The sequence below is a fragment of the Tachypleus tridentatus genome, chromosome 3 (genome assembly GCF_004210375.1).
Source record: "Tachypleus tridentatus isolate NWPU-2018 chromosome 3, ASM421037v1, whole genome shotgun sequence".
In the NCBI taxonomy this organism is placed as follows: domain Eukaryota; kingdom Metazoa; phylum Arthropoda; class Merostomata; order Xiphosura; family Limulidae; genus Tachypleus; species Tachypleus tridentatus.
Genome location: NC_134827.1, coordinates 62,205,057 through 62,221,578, shown reverse-complemented (window position 1 = coordinate 62,221,578; position 16,522 = coordinate 62,205,057). Strand labels below are relative to the sequence as shown.

Sequence of the window (16,522 nt, the reverse complement as noted above, 5' to 3'; positions counted from 1 at the left end):
CAGTACTATTATATTTATATAGATAAGTAGTTACATGGACATACAACAGACAGTACTATTATATTTATATAGATAAGTAGTTACATGGACATACAACAGACAGTACTATTATATTTATATAGATAAGTAGTTACATGGACATACAACAGACAGTACTATTATATTTATATAGATAAGTAGTTACATGGACATACAACAGACAGTACTATTATATTTATATAGATAAGTAGTTACATGGACATACAACAGACAGTACTATTATATTTATATAGATAAGTAGTTACATGGACATACAACAGACAGTACTATTATATTTATATAGATAAGTAGTTACATGGACATACAACAGACAGTACTATTATATTTATATAGATAAGTAGTTACATGGACATACAACAGACAGTACTATTATATTTATATAGATAAGTAGTTACATGGACATACAACAGACAGTACTATTATATTTATATAGATAAGTAGTTACATGGACATACAACAGACAGTACTATTATATTTATATAGATAAGTAGTTACATGGACATACAACAGACAGTACTATTATATTTATATAGATAAGTAGTTACATGGACATACAACAGACAGTACTATTATATTTATATAGATAAGTAGTTACATGGACATACAACAGACAGTACTATTATATTTATATAGATAAGTAGTTACATGGACATACAACAGACAGTACTATTATATTTATATAGATAAGTAGTTACATGGACATACAACAGACAGTACTATTATATTTATATAGATAAGTAGTTACATGGACATACAACAGACAGTACTATTATATTTATATAGATAAGTAGTTACATGGACATACAACAGACAGTACTATTATATTTATATAGATAAGTAGTTACATGGACATACAACAGACAGTACTATTATATTTATATAGATAAGTAGTTACATGGACATACAACAGACAGTACTATTATATTTATATAGATAAGTAGTTACATGGACATACAACAGACAGTACTATTATATTTATATAGATAAGTAGTTACATGGACATACAACAGACAGTACTATTATATTTATATAGATAAGTAGTTACATGGACATACAACAGACAGTACTATTATATTTATATAGATAAGTAGTTACATGGACATACAACAGACAGTACTATTATATTTATATAGATAAGTAGTTACATGGACATACAACAGACAGTACTATTATATTTATATAGATAAGTAGTTACATGGACATACAACAGACAGTACTATTATATTTATATAGATAAGTAGTTACATGGACATACAACAGACAGACAGTATGGAACAGACAGTACTATTATATTTATATAGATAAGTAGTTACATGGACATACAACAGACAGTACTATTATATTTATATAGATAAGTAGTTACATGGACATACAACAGACAGTACTATTATATTTATATAGATAAGTAGTTACATGGACATACAACAGACAGTACTATTATATTTATATAGATAAGTAGTTACATGGACATACAACAGACAGTACTATTATATTTATATAGATAAGTAGTTACATGGACATACAACAGACAGTACTATTATATTTATATAGATAAGTAGTTACATGGACATACAACAGACAGTACTATTATATTTATATAGATAAGTAGTTACATGGACATACAACAGACAGTACTATTATATTTATATAGATAAGTAGTTACATGGACATACAACAGACAGTACTATTATATTTATATAGATAAGTAGTTACATGGACATACAACAGACAGTACTATTATATTTATATAGATAAGTAGTTACATGGACATACAACAGACAGTACTATTATATTTATATAGATAAGTAGTTACATGGACATACAACAGACAGTACTATTATATTTATATAGATAAGTAGTTACATGGACATACAACAGACAGTACTATTATATTTATATAGATAAGTAGTTACATGGACATACAACAGACAGTACTATTATATTTATATAGATAAGTAGTTACATGGACATACAACAGACAGTACTATTATATTTATATAGATAAGTAGTTACATGGACATACAACAGACAGTACTATTATATTTATATAGATAAGTAGTTACATGGACATACAACAGACAGTACTATTATATTTATATAGATAAGTAGTTACATGGACATACAACAGACAGTACTATTATATTTATATAGATAAGTAGTTACATGGACATACAACAGACAGTACTATTATATTTATATAGATAAGTAGTTACATGGACATACAACAGACAGTACTATTATATTTATATAGATAAGTAGTTACATGGACATACAACAGACAGTACTATTATATTTATATAGATAAGTAGTTACATGGACATACACAACAGACAGTACTATTATATTTATATAGATAAGTAGTTACATGGACATACAACAGACAGTACTATTATATTTATATAGATAAGTAGTTACATGGACATACAACAGACAGTACTATTATATTTATATAGATAAGTAGTTACATGGACATACAACAGACAGTACTGTTATATTTATATAGATAAGTAGTTACATGGACATACAACGGACAGTACTATTATATTATATTTATATAGATAAGTAGTTACATGGACATACAACAGACAGTACTATTATATTTATATAGATAAGTAGTTACATGGACATACAACAGACAGTACTATTATATTTATATAGATAAGTAGTTACATGGACATACAACAGACAGTACTATTATATTTATATAGATAAGTAGTTACATGGACATACAACAGACAGTACTATTATATTTATATAGATAAGTAGTTACATGGACATACAACAGACAGTACTATTATATTTATATAGATAAGTAGTTACATGGACATACAACAGACAGTACTATTATATTTATATAGATAAGTAGTTACATGGACATACAACAGACAGTACTATTATATTTATATAGATAAGTAGTTACATGGACATACAACAGACAGTACTATTATATTTATATAGATAAGTAGTTACATGGACATACAACAGACAGTACTATTATATTTATATAGATAAGTAGTTACATGGACATACAACAGACAGTACTATTATATTTATATAGATAAGTAGTTACATGGACATACAACAGACAGTACTATTATATTTATATAGATAAGTAGTTACATGGACATACAACAGACAGTACTATTATATTTATATAGATAAGTAGTTACATGGACATACAACAGACAGTACTATTATATTTATATAGATAAGTAGTTACATGGACATACAACAGACAGTACTATTATATTTATATAGATAAGTAGTTACATGGACATACAACAGACAGTACTATTATATTTATATAGATAAGTAGTTACATGGACATACAACAGACAGTACTATTATATTTATATAGATAAGTAGTTACATGGACATACAACAGACAGTACTATTATATTTATATAGATAAGTAGTTACATGGACATACAACAGACAGTACTATTATATTTATATAGATAAGTAGTTACATGGACATACAACAGACAGTACTATTATATTTATATAGATAAGTAGTTACATGGACATACAACAGACAGTACTATTATATTTATATAGATAAGTAGTTACATGGACATACAACAGACAGTACTATTATATTTATATAGATAAGTAGTACATGGACATACAACAGACAGTACTATTATATTTATATATATAAGTAGTTACATGGACATACAACAGACAGTACTATTATATTTATATAGATAAGTAGTTACATGGACATACAACAGACAGTACTATTATATTTATATAGATAAGTAGTTACATGGACATACAACAGACAGTACTATTATATTTATATAGATAAGTAGTTACATGGACATACAACAGACAGTACTATTATATTTATATAGATAAGTAGTTACATGGACATACAACAGACAGTACTATTATATTTATATAGATAAGTAGTTACATGGACATACAACAGACAGTACTATTATATTTATATAGATAAGTAGTTACATGGACATACAACAGACAGTACTATTATATTTATATAGATAAGTAGTTACATGGACATACAACAGACAGTACTATTATATTTATATAGATAAGTAGTTACATGGACATACAACAGACAGTACTATTATATTTATATAGATAAGTAGTTACATGGACATACAACAGACAGTACTATTATATTTATATAGATAAGTAGTTACATGGACATACAACAGACAGTACTATTATATTTATATAGATAAGTAGTTACATGGACATACAACAGACAGTACTATTATATTTATATAGATAAGTAGTTACATGGACATACAACAGACAGTACTATTATATTTATATAGATAAGTAGTTACATGGACATACAACAGACAGTACTATTATATTTATATAGATAAGTAGTTACATGGACATACAACAGACAGTACTATTATATTTATATAGATAAGTAGTTACATGGACATACAACAGACAGTACTATTATATTTATATAGATAAGTAGTTACATGGACATACAACAGACAGTACTATTATATTTATATAGATAAGTAGTTACATGGACATACAACAGACAGTACTATTATATTTATATAGATAAGTAGTTACATGGACATACAACAGACAGTACTATTATATTTATATAGATAAGTAGTTACATGGACATACAACAGACAGTACTATTATATTTATATAGATAAGTAGTTACATGGACATACAACAGACAGTACTATTATATTTATATAGATAAGTAGTTACATGGACATACAACAGACAGTACTATTATATTTATATAGATAAGTAGTTACATGGACATACAACAGACAGTACTATTATATTTATATAGATAAGTAGTTACATGGACATACAACAGACAGTACTATTATATTTATATAGATAAGTAGTTACATGGACATACAACAGACAGTACTATTATATTTATATAGATAAGTAGTTACATGGACATACAACAGACAGTACTATTATATTTATATAGATAAGTAGTTACATGGACATACAACAGACAGTACTATTATATTTATATAGATAAGTAGTTACATGGACATACAACAGACAGTACTATTATATTTATATAGATAAGTAGTTACATGGACATACAACAGACAGTACTATTATATTTATATAGATAAGTAGTTACATGGACATACAACAGACAGTACTATTATATTTATATAGATAAGTAGTTACATGGACATACAACAGACAGTACTATTATATTTATATAGATAAGTAGTTACATGGACATACAACAGACAGTACTATTATATTTATATAGATAAGTAGTTACATGGACATACAACAGACAGTACTATTATATTTATATAGATAAGTAGTTACATGGACATACAACAGACAGTACTATTATATTTATATAGATAAGTAGTTACATGGACATACAACAGACAGTACTATTATATTTATATAGATAAGTAGTTACATGGACATACAACAGACAGTACTATTATATTTATATAGATAAGTAGTTACATGGACATACAACAGACAGTACTATTATATTTTATATAGATAAGTAGTTACATGGACATACAACAGACAGTACTATTATATTTATATAGATAAGTAGTTACATGGACATACAACAGACAGTACTATTATATTTATATAGATAAGTAGTTACATGGACATACAACAGACAGTACTATTATATTTATATAGATAAGTAGTTACATGGACATACAACAGACAGTACTATTATATTTATATAGATAAGTAGTTACATGGACATACAACAGACAGTACTATTATATTTATATAGATAAGTAGTTACATGGACATACAACAGACAGTACTATTATATTTATATAGATAAGTAGTTACATGGACATACAACAGACAGTACTATTATATTTATATAGATAAGTAGTTACATGGACATACAACAGACAGTACTATTATATTTATATAGATAAGTAGTTACATGGACATACAACAGACAGTACTATTATATTTATATAGATAAGTAGTTACATGGACATACAACAGACAGTACTATTATATTTATATAGATAAGTAGTTACATGGACATACAACAGACAGTACTATTATATTTATATAGATAAGTAGTTACATGGACATACAACAGACAGTACTATTATATTTATATAGATAAGTAGTTACATGGACATACAACAGACAGTACTATTATATTTATATAGATAAGTAGTAGACACATGGACATACAACAGACAGTACTATTATATTTATATAGATAAGTAGTTACATGGACATACAACAGACAGTACTATTATATTTATATAGATAAGTAGTTACATGGACATACAACAGACAGTACTATTATATTTATATAGATAAGTAGTTACATGGACATACAACAGACAGTACTATTATATTTATATAGATAAGTAGTTACATGGACATACAACAGACAGTACTATTATATTTATATAGATAAGTAGTTACATGGACATACAACAGACAGTACTATTATATTTATATAGATAAGTAGTTACATGGACATACAACAGACAGTACTATTATATTTATATAGATAAGTAGTTACATGGACATACAACAGACAGTACTATTATATTTATATAGATAAGTAGTTACATGGACATACAACAGACAGTACTATTATATTTATATAGATAAGTAGTTACATGGACATACAACAGACAGACAGTACTATTATATTTATATAGATAAGTAGTTACATGGACATACAACAGACAGTACTATTATATTTATATTATATATGGACACATGGACATACAACAGACAGTACTATTATATTTATATAGATAAGTAGTTACATGGACACACAACAGACAGTACTATTATATTTATATAGATAAGTAGTTACATGGACATACAACAGACAGTACTATTATATTTATATAGATAAGTAGTTACATGGACATACAACAGACAGTACTATTATATTTATATAGATAAGTAGTTACATACTATTATATTTATATAGATAAGTAGTTACATGGACATACAACAGACAGTACTATTATATTTATATAGATAAGTAGTTACATGGACATACAACAGACAGTACTATTATATTTATATAGATAAGTAGTTACATGGACATACAACAGACAGTACTATTATATTTATATAGATAAGTAGTTACATGGACATACAACAGACAGTACTATTATATTTATATAGATAAGTAGTTACATGGACATACAACAGACAGTACTATTATATTTATATAGATAAGTAGTTACATGGACATACAACAGACAGTACTATTATATTTATATAGATAAGTAGTTACATGGACATACAACAGACAGTACTATTATATTTATATAGATAAGTAGTTACATGGACATACAACAGACAGTACTATTATATTTATATAGATAAGTAGTTACATGGACATACAACAGACAGTACTATTATATTTATATAGATAAGTAGTTACATGGACATACAACAGACAGTACTATTATATTTATATAGATAAGTAGTTACATGGACATACAACAGACAGTACTATTATATTTATATAGATAAGTAGTTACATGGACATACAACAGACAGTACTATTATATTTATATAGATAAGTAGTTACATGGACATACAACAGACAGTACTATTATATTTATATAGATAAGTAGTTACATGGACATACAACAGACAGTACTATTATATTTATATAGATAAGTAGTTACATGGACATACAACAGACAGTACTATTATATTTATATAGATAAGTAGTTACATGGACATACAACAGACAGTACTATTATATTTATATAGATAAGTAGTTACATGGACATACAACAGACAGTACTATTATATTTATATAGATAAGTAGTTACATGGACATACAACAGACAGTACTATTATATTTATATAGATAAGTAGTTACATGGACATACAACAGACAGTACTATTATATTTATATAGATAAGTAGTTACATGGACATACAACAGACAGTACTATTATATTTATATAGATAAGTAGTTACATGGACATACAACAGACAGTACTATTATATTTATATAGATAAGTAGTTACATGGACATACAACAGACAGTACTATTATATTTATATAGATAAGTAGTTACATGGACATACAACAGACAGTACTATTATATTTATATAGATAAGTAGTTACATGGACATACAACAGACAGTACTATTATATTTATATAGATAAGTAGTTACATGGACATACAACAGACAGTACTATTATATTTATATGGACATACAACAGACAGTACTATTATATTTATATAGATAAGTAGTTACATGGACATACAACAGACAGTACTATTATATTTATATAGATAAGTAGTTACATGGACATACAACAGACAGTACTATTATATTTATATAGATAAGTAGTTACATGGACATACAACAGACAGTACTATTATATTTATATAGATAAGTAGTTACATGGACATACAACAGACAGTACTATTATATTTATATAGATAAGTAGTTACATGGACATACAACAGACAGTACTATTATATTTATATAGATAAGTAGTTACATGGACATACAACAGACAGTACTATTATATTTATATAGATAAGTAGTTACATGGACATACAACAGACAGTACTATTATATTTATATAGATAAGTAGTTACATGGACATACAACAGACAGTACTATTATATTTATATAGATAAGTAGTTACATGGACATACAACAGACAGTACTATTATATTTATATAGATAAGTAGTTACATGGACATACAACAGACAGTACTATTATATTTATATAGATAAGTAGTTACATGGACATACAACAGACAGTACTATTATATTTATATAGATAAGTAGTTACATGGACATACAACAGACAGTACTATTATATTTATATAGATAAGTAGTTACATGGACATACAACAGACAGTACTATTATATTTATATAGATAAGTAGTTACATGGACATACAACAGACAGTACTATTATATTTATATAGATAAGTAGTTACATGGACATACAACAGACAGTACTATTATATTTATATAGATAAGTAGTTACATGGACATACAACAGACAGTACTATTATATTTATATAGATAAGTAGTTACATGGACATACAACAGACAGTACTATTATATTTATATAGATAAGTAGTTACATGGACATACAACAGACAGTACTATTATATTTATATAGATAAGTAGTTACATGGACATACAACAGACAGTACTATTATATTTATATAGATAAGTAGTTACATGGACATACAACAGACAGTACTATTATATTTATATAGATAAGTAGTTACATGGACATACAACAGACAGTACTATTATATTTATATAGATAAGTAGTTACATGGACATACAACAGACAGTACTATTATATTTATATAGATAAGTAGTTACATGGACATACAACAGACAGTACTATTATATTTATATAGATAAGTAGTTACATGGACATACAACAGACAGTACTATTATATTTATATAGATAAGTAGTTACATGGACATACAACAGACAGTACTATTATATTTATATAGATAAGTAGTTACATGGACATACAACAGACAGTACTATTATATTTATATAGATAAGTAGTTACATGGACATACAACAGACAGTACTATTATATTTATATAGATAAGTAGTTACATGGACATACAACAGACAGTACTATTATATTTATATAGATAAGTAGTTACATGGACATACAACAGACAGTACTATTATATTTATATAGATAAGTAGTTACATGGACATACAACAGACAGTACTATTATATTTATATAGATAAGTAGTTACATGGACATACAACAGACAGTACTATTATATTTATATAGATAAGTAGTTACATGGACATACAACAGACAGTACTATTATATTTATATAGATAAGTAGTTACATGGACATACAACAGACAGTACTATTATATTTATATAGATAAGTAGTTACATGGACATACAACAGACAGTACTATTATATTTATATAGATAAGTAGTTACATGGACATACAACAGACAGTACTATTATATTTATATAGATAAGTAGTTACATGGACATACAACAGACAGTACTATTATATTTATATAGATAAGTAGTTACATGGACATACAACAGACAGTACTATTATATTTATATAGATAAGTAGTTACATGGACATACAACAGACAGTACTATTATATTTATATAGATAAGTAGTTACATGGACATACAACAGACAGTACTATTATATTTATATAGATAAGTAGTTACATGGACATACAACAGACAGTACTATTATATTTATATAGATAAGTAGTTACATGGACATACAACAGACAGTACTATTATATTTATATAGATAAGTAGTTACATGGACATACAACAGACAGTACTATTATATTTATATAGATAAGTAGTTACATGGACATACAACAGACAGTACTATTATATTTATATAGATAAGTAGTTACATGGACATACAACAGACAGTACTATTATATTTATATAGATAAGTAGTTACATGGACATACAACAGACAGTACTATTATATTTATATAGATAAGTAGTTACATGGACATACAACAGACAGTACTATTATATTTATATAGATAAGTAGTTACATGGACATACAACAGACAGTACTATTATATTTATATAGATAAGTAGTTACATGGACATACAACAGACAGTACTATTATATTTATATAGATAAGTAGTTACATGGACATACAACAGACAGTACTATTATATTTATATAGATAAGTAGTTACATGGACATACAACAGACAGTACTATTATATTTATATAGATAAGTAGTTACATGGACATACAACAGACAGTACTATTATATTTATATAGATAAGTAGTTACATGGACATACAACAGACAGTACTATTATATTTATATAGATAAGTAGTTACATGGACATACAACAGACAGTACTATTATATTTATATAGATAAGTAGTTACATGGACATACAACAGACAGTACTATTATATTTATATAGATAAGTAGTTACATGGACATACAACAGACAGTACTATTATATTTATATAGATAAGTAGTTACATGGACATACAACAGACAGTACTATTATATTTATATAGATAAGTAGTTACATGGACATACAACAGACAGTACTATTATATTTATATAGATAAGTAGTTACATGGACATACAACAGACAGTACTATTATATTTATATAGATAAGTAGTTACATGGACATACAACAGACAGTACTATTATATTTATATAGATAAGTAGTTACATGGACATACAACAGACAGTACTATTATATTTATATAGATAAGTAGTTACATGGACATACAACAGACAGTACTATTATATTTATATAGATAAGTAGTTACATGGACATACAACAGACAGTACTATTATATTTATATAGATAAGTAGTTACATGGACATACAACAGACAGTACAGACATTATATTTTATATTATAAGATAAGTAGTTACATGGACATACAACAGACAGTACTATTATATTTATATAGATAAGTAGTTACATGGACATACAACAGACAGTACTATTATATTTATATAGATAAGTAGTTACATGGACATACAACAGACAGTACTATTATATTTATATAGATAAGTAGTTACATGGACATACAACAGACAGTACTATTATATTTATATAGATAAGTAGTTACATGGACATACAACAGACAGTACTATTATATTTATATAGATAAGTAGTTACATGGACATACAACAGACAGTACTATTATATTTATATAGATAAGTAGTTACATGGACATACAACAGACAGTACTATTATATTTATATAGATAAGTAGTTACATGGACATACAACAGACAGTACTATTATATTTATATAGATAAGTAGTTACATGGACATACAACAGACAGTACTATTATATTTATATAGATAAGTAGTTACATGGACATACAACAGACAGTACTATTATATTTATATAGATAAGTAGTTACATGGACATACAACAGACAGTACTATTATATTTATATAGATAAGTAGTTACATGGACATACAACAGACAGTACTATTATATTTATATAGATAAGTAGTTACATGGACATACAACAGACAGTACTATTATATTTATATAGATAAGTAGTTACATGGACATACAACAGACAGTACTATTATATTTATATAGATAAGTAGTTACATGGACATACAACAGACAGTACTATTATATTTATATAGATAAGTAGTTACATGGACATACAACAGACAGTACTATTATATTTATATAGATAAGTAGTTACATGGACATACAACAGACAGTACTATTATATTTATATAGATAAGTAGTTACATGGACATACAACAGACAGTACTATTATATTTATATAGATAAGTAGTTACATGGACATACAACAGACAGTACTATTATATTTATATAGATAAGTAGTTACATGGACATACAACAGACAGTACTATTATATTTATATAGATAAGTAGTTACATGGACATACAACAGACAGTACTATTATATTTATATAGATAAGTAGTTACATGGACATACAACAGACAGTACTATTATATTTATATAGATAAGTAGTTACATGGACATACAACAGACAGTACTATTATATTTATATAGATAAGTAGTTACATGGACATACAACAGACAGTACTATTATATTTATATAGATAAGTAGTTACATGGACATACAACAGACAGTACTATTATATTTATATAGATAAGTAGTTACATGGACATACAACAGACAGTACTATTATATTTATATAGATAAGTAGTTACATGGACATACAACAGACAGTACTATTATATTTATATAGATAAGTAGTTACATGGACATACAACAGACAGTACTATTATATTTATATAGATAAGTAGTTACATGGACATACAACAGACAGTACTATTATATTTATATAGATAAGTAGTTACATGGACATACAACAGACAGTACTATTATATTTATATAGATAAGTAGTTACATGGACATACAACAGACAGTACTATTATATTTATATAGATAAGTAGTTACATGGACATACAACAGACAGTACTATTATATTTATATAGATAAGTAGTTACATGGACATACAACAGACAGTACTATTATATTTATATAGATAAGTAGTTACATGGACATACAACAGACAGTACTATTATATTTATATAGATAAGTAGTTACATGGACATACAACAGACAGTACTATTATATTTATATAGATAAGTAGTTACATGGACATACAACAGACAGTACTATTATATTTATATAGATAAGTAGTTACATGGACATACAACAGACAGTACTATTATATTTATATAGATAAGTAGTTACATGGACATACAACAGACAGTACTATTATATTTATATAGATAAGTAGTTACATGGACATACAACAGACAGTACTATTATATTTATATAGATAAGTAGTTACATGGACATACAACAGACATACAACAGACAGTACTATTATATTTATATAGATAAGTAGTTACATGGACATACAACAGACAGTACTATTATATTTATATAGATAAGTAGTTACATGGACATACAACAGACAGTACTATTATATTTATATAGATAAGTAGTTACATGGACACATACAACAGACAGTACTATTATATTTATATAGATAAGTAGTTACATGGACATACAACAGACAGTACTATTATATTTATATAGATAAGTAGTTACATGGACATACAACAGACAGTACTATTATATTTATATAGATAAGTAGTTACATGGACATACAACAGACAGTACTATTATATTTATATAGATAAGTAGTTACATGGACATACAACAGACAGTACTATTATATTTATATAGATAAGTAGTTACATGGACATACAACAGACAGTACTATTATATTTATATAGATAAGTAGTTACATGGACATACAACAGACAGTACTATTATATTTATATAGATAAGTAGTTACATGGACATACAACAGACAGTACTATTATATTTATATAGATAAGTAGTTACATGGACATACAACAGACAGTACTATTATATTTATATAGATAAGTAGTTACATGGACATACAACAGACAGTACTATTATATTTATATAGATAAGTAGTTACATGGACATACAACAGACAGTACTATTATATTTATATAGATAAGTAGTTACATGGACATACAACAGACAGTACTATTATATTTATATAGATAAGTAGTTACATGGACATACAACAGACAGTACTATTATATTTATATAGATAAGTAGTTACATGGACATACAACAGACAGTACTATTATATTTATATAGATAAGTAGTTACATGGACATACAACAGACAGTACTATTATATTTATATAGATAAGTAGTTACATGGACATACAACAGACAGTACTATTATATTTATATAGATAAGTAGTTACATGGACATACAACAGACAGTACTATTATATTTATATAGATAAGTAGTTACATGGACATACAACAGACAGTACTATTATATATTTATATAGATAAGTAGTTACATGGACATACAACAGACAGTACTATTATATTTATATAGATAAGTAGTTACATGGACATACAACAGACAGTACTATTATATTTATATAGATAAGTAGTTACATGGACATACAACAGACAGTACTATTATATTTATATAGATAAGTAGTTACATGGACATACAACAGACAGTACTATTATATTTATATAGATAAGTAGTTACATGGACATACAACAGACAGTACTATTATATTTATATAGATAAGTAGTTACATGGACATACAACAGACAGTACTATTATATTTATATAGATAAGTAGTTACATGGACATACAACAGACAGTACTATTATATTTATATAGATAAGTAGTTACATGGACATACAACAGACAGTACTATTATATTTATATAGATAAGTAGTTACATGGACATACAACAGACAGTACTATTATATTTATATAGATAAGTAGTTACATGGACATACAACAGACAGTACTATTATATTTATATAGATAAGTAGTTACATGGACATACAACAGACAGTACTATTATATTTATATAGATAAGTAGTTACATGGACATACAACAGACAGTACTATTATATTTATATAGATAAGTAGTTACATGGACATACAACAGACAGTACTATTATATTTATATAGATAAGTAGTTACATGGACATACAACAGACAGTACTATTATATTTATATAGATAAGTAGTTACATGGACATACAACAGACAGTACTATTATATTTATATAGATAAGTAGTTACATGGACATACAACAGACAGTACTATTATATTTATATAGATAAGTAGTTACATGGACATACAACAGACAGTACTATTATATTTATATAGATAAGTAGTTACATGGACATACAACAGACAGTACTATTATATTTATATAGATAAGTAGTTACATGGACATACAACAGACAGTACTATTATATTTATATAGATAAGTAGTTACATGGACATACAACAGACAGTACTATTATATTTATATAGATAAGTAGTTACATGGACATACAACAGACAGTACTATTATATTTATATAGATAAGTAGTTACATGGACATACAACAGACAGTACTATTATATTTATATAGATAAGTAGTTACATGGACATACAACAGACAGTACTATTATATTTATATAGATAAGTAGTTACATGGACATACAACAGACAGTACTATTATATTTATATAGATAAGTAGTTACATGGACATACAACAGACAGTACTATTATATTTATATAGATAAGTAGTTACATGGACATACAACAGACAGTACTATTATATTTATATAGATAAGTAGTTACATGGACATACAACAGACAGTACTATTATATTTATATAGATAAGTAGTTACATGGACATACAACAGACAGTACTATTATATTTATATAGATAAGTAGTTACATGGACATACAACAGACAGTACTATTATATTTATATAGATAAGTAGTTACATGGACATACAACAGACAGTACTATTATATTTATATAGATAAGTAGTTACATGGACATACAACAGACAGTACTATTATATTTATATAGATAAGTAGTTACATGGACATACAACAGACAGTACTATTATATTTATATAGATAAGTAGTTACATGGACATACAACAGACAGTACTATTATATTTATATAGATAAGTAGTTACATGGACATACAACAGACAGTACTATTATATTTATATAGATAAGTAGTTACATGGACATACAACAGACAGTACTATTATATTTATATAGATAAGTAGTTACATGGACATACAACAGACAGTACTATTATATTTATATAGATAAGTAGTTACATGGACATACAACAGACAGTACTATTATATTTATATAGATAAGTAGTTACATGGACATACAACAGACAGTACTATTATATTTATATAGATAAGTAGTTACATGGACATACAACAGACAGTACTATTATATTTATATAGATAAGTAGTTACATGGACATACAACAGACAGTACTATTATATTTATATAGATAAGTAGTTACATGGACATACAACAGACAGTACTATTATATTTATATAGATAAGTAGTTACATGGACATACAACAGACA

General features: G+C 26.0%; 1 long non-coding RNA gene across 1 annotated transcript in view; it reads right to left on the bottom strand.

Annotated features, from left to right (window-relative positions):
• Positions 1-16,522, bottom strand: part of LOC143246970 (uncharacterized) — a gene marked incomplete in the record, with an annotated part of 413,509 nt that overhangs the window by 10,578 nt on the left and 386,409 nt on the right.